Below are 13975 nucleotides of genomic sequence, written 5' to 3' on the forward strand. Positions count from 1 at the left end.
GTGCAAACTCTAATATAGGAAAACTTATGATGATGACTGATTACATACATCAAGTCATTTGAAATAAAATATCACATTAAATAAAATATGCTTTCTATATATATGCTGAACTTGTTTGTTGATTTGTTGCTTTGTTATTTTTTTCTAGTTCAAATATTCAGTACATAATATCCTATAAATTAATCCATTAAATTGAAATCAGTTGGTCAACTATAGGTATCGAGCTTTCAACATTATAGATATTCTTCCATATGAAATGGAAGGCTTTGTTTGGTGCTATAGGACATTCCTGTAGAATTAATAAATTCCAATTTATGATCCTGTCAGCTTAGTACTGATAAAATAATACAGGACTTCCTTTCCTGAAAATCAAGAGGTTTCCTTGTCAGCTATAGATTCTTTTTGTAATCAAAACCTGCTCTTATTTTTTTAGCATGCCAGCTTTACAAAAACCAGTTGCTGTCTTAAGTTGATTTTTTTTTCTTTAGAGTTTTTCCTGAAGTCTCACAATAAAGAATTTTCTATCCACAAGAGAAGCCATGAGAATGGGTTCCATTAAAGAAACACCTGGATTCCTGTTGCAATCTTAAAGTTGTTTCAGAAATTTACAAGTTTCATAAGAAGATGGAAAAAAACCCAAACAAACCCTATCTTTTTAGACAATTTTGGGTACCACATAGCATTATAACATTTAGTCTGTTTTAAGTAAGAAGTTTGAAACCAGTTGAGGTTTAGAGACTTTTCTGACACCATTGCCTGTAAAAATGATCACCTCACCTTATATTTTTGTGGACAGCCTGTACATCAGAGAGGCATCTTTCTAAAGCAGTGTCTTGGAAGGAAAAGAGTACACTCTATTGACTCCTTAATTAATGTGTTACTGAGAAGCGATAGCCAGGAACTCAAACTTTCACAGCTGGTACCTTATGTTTAGTTCATTAAAATTGCCTGGCTGAAATATTCCTTACTTTGTATGTTTCAGAAGGACTAAATCCTGCTACATAAGATGTACCTAAATAATCAGGTCTTCCTAAGTCAAAATCCTGCCCGTGAAATCAGAATTGGCTACAAAGAGATTGGTGTGATGTGACAGGGAGGATTATGACTTCAAGTAGGAATTAAATAGCAGGGACTCAAATGAGACAAAAATCCTATTTTCAAGGGAAGAAAATAAATCCTAGTAATTGTAGGAAAAGAAGAAAATGATACTAAGGGGAATGCACAATGGGCTCTAAGATGAGCTGTTTCTTAATTCATTCTGAAGTCATGAGACACAAAGAACTCTCTGAGGATTAAATAAGCTACCAGCTATGATGCAGAAGTCTGTATTAATGAACTTATTTTTTTATTTATTTAAATATTTAAAATGTTTGAAACTGCAAGTTTTCTTTACAGATTGAGAGCCCATGTGTATCCCCTCTTTTTAATTCCTCTAGTATTAAGACAGTTCTCTTTCCTTTTGAGAAAAGAACACTGCAGATGGTGTTTTGTTTTGAGGTTTGTTAGGTTTTGATTTTGGTTTTTTTTACTTCTGTTTGTTTGTTTGTTTGTTTTTAATAAAAGGAACATTCCTAAAAACATCTAAGTAGCAAAGTCCAATATAAGAATTTCTAGAATGCAGCCCCATTGAAGAACTAGGTTGTGAGATTAAGAATGTGTCTCACAAAGCAAAATGTTTGATTCTACCTTGCAAGTATAAAAAAAAAGTGCTTTGGTCAAACATGCAATCAGCCCAAATACCTATAGTCATAGCCTGCAGTTTCCTTGCCTTCATAGGTTTTGGGGTTTTTTTGTCTAAATCTAGCTGGTTTTGTGCTTTGGACCAGACAGAACAAGTGGAAGGCCTTTGATAATTTTTCCGAGATAAAATGCCATCTTTCTGGGAGTTTGCTAAAATAGGCTCAGGTCACTCTGCAGTGCAAGTGCTTGGTGTCCTTCTTTCCATGTAGAGAAAAGGATTGCTCCGGACATTAAAAAATGACCTCTCACTGGTCAGTGATTGAGACATACTGTGGGGGGAAGTGCACCACACGCACCATTTCTTTTAGATTCTGAAGTCAATCTGAGAGATAGTATAGCCACCATTAACCTAAAAAAAGACCCTTACTTCTGTGGGAAAAGATTTTTTATGTATTTATTACAGGTTTAGAGGCTGGAACATGAAGGCAGAGCTGTCAGCATAGTAGTTTCTTTTTTTCTTAATGTGAGGCTAAGTCAATATTTGGAATCATCTCAAGAAAACCTTATACTCTTCCAAAGAGACTAATTTGACCTCAAAGATATGTGCTTTAACTTCTCTAAACCAACAAATACTGATTTAGTCATTATATATGTTTTTCTTGATGTATAGGAAACATTATATGAAACATTAATTCTGTTAAACTATGTGTTAGTCTTATTAAGCTCTGGGAATTCCTCTTCAGATTAGTGATATTGTACCCATCAGTGAAATGGTAAGTAACTTTTAAATTTTACTTTAGATAAAGACGTATTTCTCATTTTGAATTCATGTTCTGTTTCTTACAGTATCTTCAAACAAATATATTTTGTCTGTATAATGAGACCAAATTTCTACCAATTTAGCATTAAAGATCTGTGGTACCTAATTAGGAGCCTACTCTCCCTGAGTTCTTGGAATCAACAGAGGGAGAAACAACCCCAGAAAGCAATCTATCCTACCCACAATCTCAGTGTATGTAGGCAGGTGTCCACTGACTGTAAAAGGCAGTCTGGGATGGCTGTGGCCCTTAAGTGATGAGCCTTTGCATTAGGATACTTTGCATTTAAGCAAAATGGTCCTGAGACTTAGAGCCTGAGCCAATCTGCTACGTCAAAAGAAAACTACCCTGGACTTCAAGTGTCTTTAGGGTCACATCCTTAGAAAGAGAATCTAAGAGTGAATTCATGCAGAAAACTAATTAATGACTACAGTTCATACTCCTGGTTGCACTGAAGCACTTTGACAAAGATGCCACTTGCCAGACTCACTCTGTGTTGCCACTGCCACTTTCCTAAGCACATGCAGAATCTACAGCATCATCAAACATTCCTGTTTCACTCCATGAACAGAATTTTAAAAATCAATCATTTTTTGCTTCATAGTTTTTGACTTAACTGTCTTTTTTATTTTTCTTCTCTATAACATACAGCATGGCAATCTTTCAATCTGCATCCAAACATTACCATTTTAGATACTGCTTTTTTCTTTGTATTCCAGGAAATGTAGGGTTTGGATGCTAGCCACCTTCCTCTGCTCCTGCTAAAACCTCACAACGATCAATGGCTTCTTGCCTAATTAGTCCCATCTCTCTTATACTGTGAATCCTTTCTAAACAGTTTTGTTACTAGATTGGCTCTGCTCTTCAATACCTGACGTGGAGGGTACCCAGAGAGGGGTGTTGCAGCTCTGAATGAGAGTGACTGCAATTGTATCCTTCCCATTTTTAAGAACTGCTTTCTGTTCCAGTAAAACTTCCATCATTTCAAGTTTCAGCAGCTTTATAGGAATCCTATATGAAAGAGATTAATATGTGCAAAAATATAGTTAATAGAAACAATGTGTCATTCACTGGCACAGATGAATATAGAACATTTTTCAGAAGTTAGTAGATTGAATAAAGTTATTATCTTGCATTGCAAATAGCTTCCTTAGTCCATCCAGCTCTTAGCAAAGAAAGATGTCTGAGGTCAGGCAGGCTGGCATGAAGCTGGTAGCTCTTCAAAACTGAGAACATCTGGAGAGCTGCCTGTAGGGGCACCTTTTATGCCAGTAATTGCTAATAGCCCCTGTACCACAGTTCAGAACAGGAAATAGAAACCTTCTTTCATGTTAATGATTGCTTTCTAATTGCATAAACAGCAATGAGATAGCAGTCATTTATAGCAAGCTACTCCTCCAGCTTAGGGAGGAAATAATTTTTTTGGTGGTGTTTCTGGTGGCATTGCTGTGGTGAATGCTGAATCCAAGCTTCCAAAAGGGAGAAAGGATGAAATAAAATATATTTTCAACAAAAGTGAAGCATTACTTATGGGGTTTTTTGCATGAAATTAATTTTAAAATAATATAAAAAAATAATAAAAAATACAAATCATAAAAGCTAGCATTTTTTTCACATCAGTTTTATTAGCCTGGAGCAGAGTGAACTGTTTACAAATCCTGGGAAACATTAGGTAGATATCATGGTATTACTGGATGTCATCTGATCCTAGAAGTTGTAAAATCAAGATATAACAATTGAAAACTGTCCTAAACTTAGTGTCATTATGCTCTACATAGTCCCAAAAAAGATGCATGTCACAGAGAGATGTTAGATTTATTAATTATTTAACTTAATAACAAAATTAAACAAATATTTTATTGTATGATTAGCAATACTTCACCTTCAAGGCAGTTTTCAGCACAGGCTATTCAGTTATAAGTTATGTTGCTAAGACAGTCTGACAGCTTGCACAATATTGCTGCTGTCCAAGTTAAAAGAAGTATGTTTCAATTAAATCATACCTGCTTCATAGGAGACCATAACTTTATTTGCCAATTAAAGACATTTTTTTTGCTGTAGTTTCATCATTCATAAATCTAATAGCAAGAAAATATGTAATTTGAGTTATAACATTTTTAAAGCAAGATCATAAGAAACCAAATCATCACAATGTCAGATCATTAGTTTCCTTCCAGTTTTGTATGTAACATTGCCCAGTCATTTAAAGAATGAGCCTCAAGAACACAGCAGTTAGAGTGTAGATATTTTATATCTATATATTTTATATACAATGTGTGAATAAAAAAAAATCAAAACAAAAGCCTGTTCAATCGAATTAAAGTTAAAGCAATAGAAAGCAGACGTGTGAAACACTAGACAGTAGACACATTTCTATAAATACAGCTCTGTAAGAAGAAACAAAACCACTGGTTTAGTAAAGATCCCAAAATCAGTGACAGTTTGAAAATGGTTGAATTCCATTTGCAGCTTCTGGTCTGCTCTCATTATCCTCTGCAGACTGGTCATATAATTCACAGTGAGTTTGGTTATTTAATTTTATCTGTAATACTGAATGGAAATGTTGTCTAGATGGGACAGCAGTCCTTCCAAACCCCTTACTGTACTCTTCTATTTCATCCTCCATTTAAATAAATTAGGGCAGAAGATAATGTAACATGAAAAGCTTTAAAAAAAAAAGAGTAGCACTGTGCAGCAGCATAACTACTGGTGTCTTATTCCCCACCTGTCTTATGTCTAAGGAAGGGTGATCTCATTAGTTTCCTTCACAGTGAATAATAATAGGGCATTTTGTCTCCAGCCACTTGCTAGTTTTCATTAAATTATAAAAACTGCTTATCTTTAGTCTTTTTACTGCTCTAAAATGACATTCAAGAATTGGTGTGAGTTTGACAGACAGAGTGACATTGGATATTACTGTATTCCCTCTATTTTGAAATTCACTCAATTACCTAGAAAACCATTCTACAAATTGCCATTTCTCTTTATTTTGCTGGTTCATCCTGAGCATTTCTGGCCAGCTTACTCAAGAAAAGAGAGATCTGAACAAATTCTTTTCCATTCTCTTTATAGTGGACTTTCACATTTCATCCCCTTTAGGTAAAACTCTGGTTATGTTAGGCAGTTACAATTAACAGCACAAAGGTTGCCCTTGTCTGGTAGCCATAACCCTGAACTACATCAAAGGATTATAACTGAGAAGTGTGATTCTCTCTGCAGCTTTTCCACAGCTGCTAGCGTAAATAATTGCAACTACTAGCCAGAGGTGTGTGTAGATCAGCTGTTCTTTAGTGGCCTATCCCCTTCTGAGACTCTAGTCCAGACAGCTCAAACTTTTGGGATCTCAGGAAAGCATTCTGTAACAGATTTGTGTGCATGTGTACACATCTTTAGGAGAACATCATAAAAACCAAGCACCAAGTGTAGGTTGTTCATTGATTTGTTTATTTATTATGAGAAACGCTTATTTCAAAGGCAGAATTAGTGGTTAATATCATTCATATTGCTGGTGAAATCTTTCTGGTATGAAAGAAACACTTTTTCTATCATAAATATTCTCCCAATCTCTTTTCTTCGTCTAACAGAAACAAAGTACAATAAAGAATTCATGGGGTTTTTTTTCCTGTTTTAATGTCATCATGCGTGTGCCTGCCTTTCTTCTGAATTCACGATCTCCTATTGTGTTTCATTACATATGGAAAGCTCAAATACGTATCTGGTTAAATTTACTCAACCTTTTAGGAAATTACAAAATCCAATATTATGTTTGAATAATAGATATTTTGCCATTTGGTTTGTTGCAATGTAAATATCATGACTCTATGTAAAACAGAAATGACAGATGGAGAAAGCTGTACATGCATACACTCTCACAGAAAAGTAAGAAATATGTGTTTGTGTCATTTCAAGCTTGATCTAGAGAAGTTTTGCATACAGAAATACATGTTTCTTGGTAAAACTGGAATGGTAGATAGACTACTGTTATTGCTTTCTGGTTTGCTTTGTTTTGTATTGGACATATAGTTGCCATGATGGTAGCTTTTCAAAGAAAATATTCTGTGGTTGGCAGTAGAGTAGTAGAATTGCAAATGATTGCTTTCATTTCATTTTTTTCCCCCAGTTCATTGCCTGAACAAAAGATTTATAAATGTCCAAACACTGTTGTATATTGAACCAGAGCTAAAGTTCATTGATCACACCACTGAAAGAAAAGAATGAAAACAAATTAGCATATTCATAATTTTGTTAGAAATAGTTTATTTGGATTTTTTACTTCATTTCTATTTTCCCCCTAATTTTGGCATTTAATAAAGCAAAAATTAATTTCAAAACAATGAAAAAGAAATGTTAAAAAAACAGATTTTCAGATTTCCCCTTTCATACAAATCGTTAAAAGTTATATCTAAAGGCTTTTTCAGTGATAAAGAAAAATCATAAATCAGAGATTTCCTACTTGCTGTAGACTTTTCAAAACTTATTAATTAATTTAGTCTTTGATAGAGGTTTCACATTTGGTTCAGATCTGTAGTAATAGCTAATAAAAATTTCCTGTCGTTGTAAGTACCTTAAGCTTTAGCAGGGCTTGGTGTGAACACAGGGAGATTCAGTGCAGGAATCTTACTGGAGGACCAAGGCCCTGTTTTAAAATATGAGATTCCTTGTGCAGGGACCCATCTGTAAGCAAGAACTTATCCACAGTGAATGTTGTCTTAGGAAAGAAACCTGCAGGATATGGTAGCCACTTGGAAAATCATTATTATTTGAAGAAAAATGTGTGTGCTTCCCTTACAGCTCTGTGCTATGCTGTTTAGTTAAGACTATAATTGTGAAAGCAAACATTATTTAGGCTTTGATCCTCCCAGTAATTGCAAACATGATTAATGCTATGCTCATTAATAGGTATCTTTACCCCGAAGAGCTATCCAGAATATCTGCATTGGTTTTAGAATGGTTGTATGAAAACTTACTTGTGTCTTGGACACTCTTTCCCTCAATTTTTATGCTGGCTCGGTGCTTCATGTTTTACAATGCAACTAATATATGTTATAAGCCAATAAGGATTCTGATTATACTTCTGTGACTCTTACTCCTTGACATAAAATCTTTCTCCTACTGTGTAAGTAAGATTAATTTGTAATCTTATATGCTTACTGACACCTCCCACAGCGTTCAAAGTAGGCTAAATATGTAAAGTCTTGAGTACAACTTAGGCCTAAATTATAAAAATTAAACAGTCTTATCCACAATTTTTCATATGACTGTATCTAAGAGAAAAGATGAAAGATCGCCTTATTTATTGTTCAGAAAAATACAAATAAACAAAAAAACCCCAAACTCATAACTTGGTAGGTTTACAAATGCCAGCTGTAGAAAACAGCTATTTTTTTGCTAGTGACAATGCAAAATCCTAATATTTAGTACTGTGTATTGTGCATGAACTACCAATTTATTGTCCAATGAATCTTTGGATATCTGATAGGTGCAAATGCTAACAATTTCATGAGGTAACGGTACAAAAAGTAATTTTGGGATGGTGTATGAGTATTTGATAGCATTGCAAGGTTATAATGAAGATTGTTAGCAACATGAAGTGTTACTCGGTGTTAATAAAGAACCAGCTCCAGGGACAAAGCTGAAGATACAGAGGATCTCTAAAGGCACATTACGAGGTGGGATGCATCTCATCTAAGTTTTATCACCTTAAAATTAAGAATTGAATTCAAGACAGTATTCTGAGCATCTTGTATTCTTGATGAGGGCGAGTAATTGCATCTCACCTTCACTTGTAGTATCACTCAGTAGATCCTCTTTTACTCTTATTATTTGTTACACTACTGCATAAAAGAAAAATAGTGAAATAGATTCCAGGAGGTTTTAATGAGATATCTGTAAAGCTTTTTTGCATAAAAGGTTATTTTTGAGAGCAAGATGACAGTCTTAAAATATTTATTACTCATTAAAACATAAAAAGGTTGTGTACTGAAAAATAAATCATGGCCTCAAACAGAAAAATCAACTGATGTGCTGCAAAGCTGTTTTTATCATATGTCCTAAGTCACCATCCCTTCTGTGTCATGTAAGCATTGCAAGACAGTTCTGTGCTATTGCATGAAGCTTCCATGCATTTAACACAGTGTAGAAAAGGAAACTACAACTGGCTTTGATAGGATTAAATTATACAACTAATCCTTTTTGTTCCAGATGTCAATACATAAAAGTAATATCAGAGAGTCAAATGCAGAACCACATACATAATTTTAATCCCTCTTCCTGTGCTGCAGGATCTGGAAATTATAGCATGTAAAAGCTTCTAAAACTGGACTTCTTTCTCATTGCTTTAAGATCCAGTACTGATAATAGTAAACATTTTACCGAGTTATTTTGGAATTCCATGTGTGAGTAGTAAATGAATTGCAAATTGGTTACACAAAATGATGGAGGGAGTTCAGCATTTTATGTCAGGTGAAAAGCATGTCACACATACTTTCCATGTGTGACAGCATACCTAGACAGTGCCAAACTGAAAACTAGGAAGCATGCAACAGCTGAGAAGACAAAGTGTGATGTGCATCTAATTTCACCAAGAGAACTGGCACATGCCACAGAATACATCAGCAATTATTGCAAAATCACTATTTTACGTGAATGAATATAGGTATACACCCACGCATATGTATGAATTATATATGCATATGTATTACTTGCTTGGGTATTTTATTTATTGTAGAGACAATCTGGTGTGACTGTCACAGCTTACATGTTAGCTATATGCTGCTGTGCACTTTTTGCAGGTGCCAAATGGCAAAAAATATATATATACATTCTATAAAATCTATACAGAGTCTGATAATTTTCTAGCACAGAGAAGTTCCTCATTGCATGAAGATTGCCTGAAAAAGGAATATATTGAAATCTATGTATCTATTTTCTCTTTAAACCACCAGTCTCTAAATAAGAAATAATAAAAAGACTATTTTTGTGGAGCCTAAAATGCTTTATGTTTTGCTGCTGCAAATTTAGTCAGCAAAAGCAGCTAAACTCATCTAAAACTCATTTATGAGTTGTGCTGACATGAATGAAACCATCAATGGTATGAAAACAATGGAAGAAAGAAAAAAAGTTTTTTATTTTAAGCTTCATTGAAAATAAAAGACAGAACATTTGTCAAATAGGAATAGTTGGTGGTTAGTAGAATTTAAAATGTCATGAAAATCTAAAATAATCATACTTCATGTGTTTGTGGATCAAAGGTAGGCTGAATTTATTACAATGAGAAATAAAAACATATTTTAATTTATTACAGCAAGAAATAAAAAATATCCTAATGATTCTATAGTGCAGTTGCCCCTAGACTTTTGGCCAAAATTGGTACGATGAGGCTATGATTTATTTTATACTCAGCTTTCAGATCCGATGACTATCTAGTGATTTGCAGCATGCAGAACAGAATAACAACAGCAGAGCAGCCAAGGGGCTTTCTGGAGGTCCCACATGCAGATGAATCCAGTAGATCCTGGAAAGATTGTCTTTTGGGCAACAGACAGAGTTTTCTGTGTTTTCAGGCAGTCCACAGAGATTAGTAGCTCATTTCTCTGGTGAAGGCTGCTGCTGGTGTCAAGAGACCTTCACAGGCTGAAGGGAAGCTTGTGAGCTGAAAAGGAAGAAAGGGCAGAAGCCACTCTGGTTTTCCAGAGTAATACTTGTCTTGACTTGAACAATAGTTTTGTCTTCACTCAGCCATTCTATAATTATGTCTCTAAAAGAATTTCCAAACTTATAGTTTGGAGCACTTTATATAGGACTTTTAAGGAAATTCTATTATTGCTTCACTTAGTGTACATTTTTGTACAAAGTGTACTTTTATATGTATTCTTTATGTATATCTATGGTTTGAATACATATTTATGTTTGTATACATGGAAGACGCTTTCAGAAAAGCCAAGGATTTGTGTTTCTCTTCTTCCTGTTTGTTTTCCAGGAAGACTTTCAGTCCTTAAAAAAATATTAAATAAATTTTCAGTTTTGATGCACAAGAAAGGAATATGTATAAGTTTTCTGTTTATAGATGATTATAGCAAAGCAGATAATGAGGGGTGAAATCTGCAAATATTTATTTAAATTAAACAGTGAATTTTCCATGGACATATTCTAACTCATTTTGTGCTCATTTTCCAAGAATATTCTAGGAAACTAATTTACTGAGAGGCTGCTTAAAATATGTATTGTTACTGAATAGTGGATGCACCAAAGAAATTCATACTTGGAGTTCTAATATGCAGTTATTGAAAATGAACAATAAGCTATTAGTTCTAAGTTCTGGTCTGCTTCAGTGAATGAAGAAGAAAATGTGACTGCTGCTTATATGCTAACTGCAATGATTCCCAAAAATTTCCTGCTGTTCTTTGCAGCTATAGTCACACATCATCATCATTATCATCATCAACTACATAATCTTTCTACAAATATTCTATATATTTGTGGCTTAATGGATAGTCAGACTTGTCTTATAATATGACCAAACATGGGCAGAAACATTTGCAGAACAGAAAGTTTTTGGAGCCAGATGTTTTGTGGGAAGACCTTTATTCACATAGATGATAAAGTGCAGAGAACAAACACCCTATTTCTGTTTGTTGCTACATATAAGTAATAAGAGGTTAAAATCAAATTAGTCTTTACTTTTATTCCATTCTTTTAGTAAATTTCTTACTACAGTATTACCAAGTACATTTACACAGAGAATTTGGCTAATGTTAACAAATAATTAAATACTAATATTATATTATGGACCTTTAAACTAATCTCAGATTTCTGTTCAGAGCTGTGTATTTTAGTATGTATGAGTCTCACACTGTTGATTCTTGCCCTGTGGATGCCTGACCCAAGCCTGTGGGTCTCAGGTGTGAGCAGCAGAGAACCTCAGGTTCCTCCTGTGCTCTCTTACCCTGCATGGCAGCCTGGAGGGGTCACAAATCAGCAAATGCAAGTGGCCATACACCAAAGGGTAGGTCATCATGTAAAGACTTGTGCTCAAAGGCTCAGCAGGGAGGCTGGGTACATCAGAGCAAGGTGTATTATGGCCTTCTGCTCACCCTGAGTGACCCGCTCGAGTGTGCCATTGTCTGTCTTGCAGCTGAAAGGAAGATGCTTTTTCACAACTGTTCAAAAAGAAAGAAAGGAAGCTATATTCAGCAAATAAATTATTAACTCTGAATGATTCCCTCATCTCTATGGCACAGTCATTGCTGCCCCAGTTTTCTGTCTCGCATATGAAGCATGAAATATCATTCCTGTCCTCAAAGCCTTTTCTTATAGAAATTGGTGAGATTGTTGAAGTCAGAATGAAGCAAGATGAGGTAACATCTTTTGGCAAAGAATATATAATTTCACAATTCATTGTTTTCAAGATCTTGTTCTGTTCTCGAATTGAAAAGGAGAGATGCCAATGAGATAAATGAGGGGAAGAATGGCCCTTCAATTTCTCTGACATGACAGGGTTTACTTAGATGCATCTATAAGCAGCAAAATCTTTACATTTGGAATATACTTGGTACAGTAGATACTCAAGATGCATTTTTAGCCCTTTTAGCTCCTTCCTTATAGGAGTTTGATACAACTCAGCAGTGTGACTTTTCACAGACATCAAAGGGCTGAACAGAAATCTGTTAGTCATCTACATCAGCCAATGCAAAGATTTTACTGGATGTTAATGCTGAGCCTTACATACATAAGTAAGTACTTTTACTGAACTAAGAGGAGTTATTCAAAGTAGCCCAGATGTTTTCAGGATAAATTAAACTTCCTGGTATATTGACTCATGATTTTTTTCAGATCATTCACACTAGAAAATTGAAGAAAATTGTCTGGGCAAAAAATACTTACTTTTTTATTATATATCTGTTCAACAATAGAGATCATTATCTCTGTCTTCCTAATAATGGGAAATGAGTGGAAAAAGAAACAAGAAAGGAATATGATCTGAAAATACAACAGTAAAGCAGGATCAGAAGTTAGATTTGACTCAGTATCTTCTGAGTCCCAAAACACTTTGCAGACTGTCTGCTCGTGTATCTGGATCTGTATAGATATGCCCCTGAATAGCTACATTTATATATAACTTTTTTTATAAATAAAACAGGTGTTTTTTCTAAATTACCATAATGATATCTGAGGAGCTATATAGCTTCAGTAATATTCTATTGTTGAGAATGCCATTTACTCTGCTTGTTAGTGATTAGGACAGAGACCAGTGAATAAAGTAGAATAATGAAACATTTTGGAGGAAAATCTGTTTGATTATGCAGACATCTAAACACATGTACCTGGATAAAGTAATTTCATATTAAGTTTTTTCAGTGTAACATAGGAAATCCTCACTTTATTAACAAAAACTGTTGGCTGAAAACATAGTGAAAATGTCAGTCTCTCCATGTAGTTAGAAATCCAATGACTATATAAACTTATGCAGTTATGTAAGATATTTTGACTGGATGTTTTTGTGTGTGAGACTTTTTATTCGGTAATTCCTAAAGAAAAAAGACATTTTATTTTGGGAATTTCTTTCAAGTTTCTATGAACATAAAACCTTAGTCTAGAATTGCAATAATTGCAATTAGCTTCCAACAATTATTTCTCTTGTCTATACATTTAAATAGTACCATAAATATTTAATGTAAATTTATAAATTAGTTTAATATAAATATAACCTTGCAATTTACATTTTTAAGATAGATTTTGAAAGTCTGCAAAATGCTTATGATTGAATATAATTATGATTCTGTTTGTCTAGGGAAGTAAAAATGGGATGATCTACCTGAATCAAAGATGATCTTAAGATGATCTATCATCTTAATTCAGCTGGTCAGTGGTTGTTCTGTGCAGAGGTACATATTATACTACTGATATTAGCCCTGAGAGAAACAGTCATCTCTCTGAGGGTCTTGGCTCCAAATGCTTCCTGAGGAATTCAGAAGGCGAGGGAAACGGTTCCAAGTCTTCCTTCCCCATACTGGCATCTTCCACTTCCTTTGCAAAGCAGATGGAGGCACAAGTTCCATCACGTGCTGAGCGATTCTGTTCCCTCCGTGCAGCCTGTGCGAGTCGGATCAGATGCCTTTCTTCTGGAGGCCAGGAGACAGAAGACTGTAGAGAAGCAGAAATTTCTGCTTGACTAAAACTTTCTCTGTGATTCAATATGGACAGCAACCAATTTAAATAAGCCACCATAGATATGTAAGCTACTAAAAGTCAGTTCATACTCAAATGTAGCCTTCATACTGAGCCCTTTATGTCCGTCCTACTGGCTCCTATGGTCATCCCACAGCCAGTTTGGGAGGTCATTCGACATAAGTGCTCTTCATTACATGAGGTGCAAAGAAGGTTTAAACTTGGCCCGTAGCAAATACATTATTCAATTCTTAGGGAAAAAAATACCTCTGCATAGCCAAGCCTTACTATAGTTTTTTAAGATCTTTTTG

The sequence above is a fragment of the Passer domesticus genome, chromosome 5 (genome assembly GCF_036417665.1).
Source record: "Passer domesticus isolate bPasDom1 chromosome 5, bPasDom1.hap1, whole genome shotgun sequence".
NCBI classification, from domain to species: Eukaryota; Metazoa; Chordata; class Aves; order Passeriformes; family Passeridae; genus Passer; species Passer domesticus.